The sequence below is a fragment of the Arachis stenosperma genome, chromosome 3, assembly GCF_014773155.1.
Source record: "Arachis stenosperma cultivar V10309 chromosome 3, arast.V10309.gnm1.PFL2, whole genome shotgun sequence".
Classification (NCBI taxonomy): domain Eukaryota; kingdom Viridiplantae; phylum Streptophyta; class Magnoliopsida; order Fabales; family Fabaceae; genus Arachis; species Arachis stenosperma.
In genome coordinates, this window is record NC_080379.1 from 68,326,931 (window position 1) to 68,330,686 (window position 3,756).

The following is a 3,756-nucleotide window of genomic DNA, read 5'->3' on the forward strand; positions in this document are numbered from 1 at the left end:
CCTCATCAGTTCTTAGCTGAATTCTTGCAAATCTGTGACACTGTCAAGACTAATGGGGTTGACCCTGAGGTCTACAGACTTATGCTATTCCCTTTTGCTGTAAGAGACAGAGCTAGAACATGGTTGGACTCACAACCTAAAGAAAGCCTGGACTCATGGGAAAAGCTAGTCAATGCCTTCTTGGCAAAGTTCTTTCCACCTCAAAAATTGAGTAAGCTTAGAGTGGAAGTCCAAACCTTCAGACAGAAGGATGGAGAATCCCTCTATGAAGCTTGGGAAAGATACAAACAATTGATCAGAAAATGTCCTTCTGACATGCTTTCTGAATGGAGCATCATAGGTATTTTCTATGATGGTCTCTCTGAACTATCCAAGATGTCTTTGGATAGCTCTGCTGGAGGATCTCATTATCTGAAGAAGGCGCCTACAGAAGCTCAAGAACTAATTGAAATGGTTGCAAATAACCAATTCATGTACACTTCTGAAAGGAATCCTGTGAACAATGGGACAAATCAGAAGAAAGGAGTTCTTGAGATTGATACTCTGAATGCCATTTTGGCTCAGAATAAAATATTGACTCAACAAGTCAATTTGATTTCTCAAAGTCTGTCTGGAATGCAAATTGCACCAAGCAGTACTAAGGATGCTTCATCTGAAGAAGAAGCTTATGATCCTGAGAACCCTTCAATGGAAGAGGTGAATTACCTAGGAGAACCCTATGGAAACACCTATAATTCTTCATGGAGAAATCATCCAAATTTCTCATGGAAGGATCAACAGAGACCTCAATAAGGTTTCAACAACAATAATGGTGGAAGAAACAGGTTTAGCAATGGCAAGCCTTTTCCATCATCTTCTCAGCAACAGACAGAGAATTCTAAGCAGAACCCCTCTGACTTAGCAACTATGGTCTCTGATCTAATCAAAATCACTCAAAGTTTCATGACTGAAACAAGGTCCTCCATTAGAAATTTGGAGGCACAAGTGGGACAGCTGAGCAGAAAAATCACTGAACTCCCTCCTAGTACTCTCCCAAGCAATACAGAAGAAAATCCAAAAGGAGAGTGCAAGGCCATCAACATGGCCGAATTTGGAGAGGAAGGAGAGGAAGTGAATGCCACTGAGGAAGACCTCAATGGGCGTGCACTAGCCTCCACTGAGTTCCCCAATGAGGAACCATGGGAATCTGAGGCTCAAAATGAGACCATAGAGATTCCATTGGACTTACTTCTGCCTTTCATGAGCTCTGATGAGTATTCTTCCTCTGAAGAGGACGAGTATGTCACTGAAGAGCAAGTTGCTAAATACCTTGGAGCAATCATGAAGCTAAATGACAAGTTATTTGGAAATGAGACTTGGGAGGATGAACCCCCTTTGCTCACCAAAGAATTGGATGACTTGTCTAGACAGAAATTACCTCAAAAGAGGCAGGACCCTGGGAAGTTCTCCATACCTTGTACCATAGGCACCATGACCTTCAAGAAGGCTCTGTGTGACTTAGGGTCAAGTGTAAACCTCATGCCTCTCTCTGTAATGGAGAAGCTAGGAATCTTTTAGGTGCAAGCTGCAAGAATCTCACTAGAGATGGCAGACAACTCAAGAAAACAAGCTCATGGACTTGTAGAGGATGTTTTGGTGAAGATTGAAGACCATTACATCCCTGCTGATTTCATAGTCCTAGAGACTGGGAAGTGCATGGATGAATCCATCATCCTTGGCAGACCCTTCCTAGCCACAGCAAAGGCTATGATTGATGTTGATGGAGGTGAACTGATCATTCAAGTGAATGAAGAATCCTTTGTGTTTAAGGCTCAAGGATATCCCTCTGTCACCATGGAGAAGAAGCATGAAGAGCTTCTCTCAAATCAGAGTCATACAGAGCCCCCACAGTCAAACTCTAAGTTTGGTGTTGGGAAAACCAAACTCTAAGTTTGGTGTTGAACCCCCACATTCAAACTCTAAGTTTGGTGTTGGGAGGTTCCAACATTGCTCTGAGAAAATGTGAGGCTCCATGAGAGCCATCTGTCAAGCTACTGACATTAAAGAAGCGCTTGTTGGGAGGCAACCCAATGTTATATTTTATATATTTTTCTTTGTTATTTTATATTTTCTGTAGGTTGATGATCATGAGGAGTCACAAAATCAATTGAAAAAGCAAAAACAGAATGAAAAGCAGAAAGAAAAAACAGCACACCCTGGAGGAGAGCGTGCTGGCGTTTAAACGCCAGTAAGGCTAGCTGTTGGGCGTTTAACGCCCAGTCTGGCACCATTCTGGGCGTTTAACGCCAGAAAGGGGCACCAGACTGGCGTTAAACGCCAGGAAAGGGCAAGAACCTGGCATTAAACGCCAGAAATGGGCACCAGCCCGGCGTTTAATGCCAGAATTGGCTAAAAACGCAATTTTGCATGCCATTTGGTGCAGGGATGACTTTTCCTTGACACCTCAGGATCTGTGGACCCCACAGGGTCCCCACCAACCCCACCACCCTCTCTCTTCTTCTTCACCCATTCACCAATCGCCTCAATACCTCTTCCCCAAAAACCCTTCACCTATCAAATCCCATCTTCTCTTCACCACTCACATCCATCCTTCATAAAACCCCACCTACCTCACCCTTCAAATTCAAACCACTTTCCCTCCCAAACCCACCCATACATGACCGAACCATGAGCCCCCCTCTCCTATATAAACCCTTCTTCACTCCTTCATTTTCACACAACCTAAACACCACTTCTCTCCCTCTTTGGCCGAACATAAAGCCATCCCCTTCTTCCTCATTTCTTCTTCTTCTACTCTTTTCTTTCTTCTTTTGCTCGAGGACGAGCAAACCTTTTAAGTTTGGTGTGGTAAAAGCATTGCTTTTTGTTTTTCCATAACCATTTATGGCATCCAAGGCCGGAGAAACCTCTAGAAAGAGGAAAGGGAAGGCAAAAGCTTCCACCTCCGAGTCATGGGAGATGGAGAGATTCATCTCAAGGGTGCATCAAGACCACTTCTATGAAGTTGTGGCCTTGAAGAAGGTGATCCATGAGGTCCCTTTCAAACTCAAAAAACGGTCAACTTTGATCAAAGGTTGGACCAAGTCCTCACAGACATTTGTGAAGAGGGCGCTCAATGGAAGAGAGATTCAAGAGGAAAGCCGGTTCAACTGAGAAGGCATGACCTCAAGCCCATCACTAAGAAAAGGATGGAGCAAACAAGAGACCCCACTCATCATGAAATCCCTGAGATGCCTCAAGGGATGCACTTTCCTCCACAAAGACTATTGGGAGCAACTGAACACCTCCCTAGGAGAATTGAGTTCCAACATGGGACAACTAAGGGTGGAGCATCAAGAACACTCCATCATCCTCCATGAAATTAGAGAAGATCAAAGAATCATGAGAGAGGAGCAACAAAGACAAGGAAGAGACATTGAGGAGCTCAAGCACTCCATAAGACCTTCAAGAGGAAGAACAAGCCGCCATCACTAAGGTGGACCCGTTCCTTAATCTCCTTGTTCTTTATTTTCCTGTTTTTCGAATTCTAGTGCTTATGTTATCTATGTTTGTGTCTTGTGATCATTAGTGTCTATGCCTTAAAGTTATGAATGTCCTATGAATCCATCACCTCTCTTGAATAAAAAAATGTTCTTAATTAAAAAAAAAAGAGAGAAAGAATTGCATGAATTTTGAATTTTATAACAGTTTGATTATTTTGATGTGGTGGCAACACTTTTGTTTTCTGAATGTATGCTTAAACAGTGCATATGTCTT

The 3,756-nt window shown here is 43.1% G+C and overlaps 1 non-coding gene across 1 annotated transcript; it reads right to left on the minus strand.

Moving 5' to 3' along the window:
* Positions 1-213: 213 nt before the first annotated feature.
* LOC130972630 (small nucleolar RNA R71) lies at positions 214-321 on the minus strand. Its single transcript, XR_009083791.1, has one exon. It is a non-coding gene; the product is annotated as a small nucleolar RNA R71 (small nucleolar RNA).
* Positions 322-3,756: the final 3,435 nt, after the last annotated feature.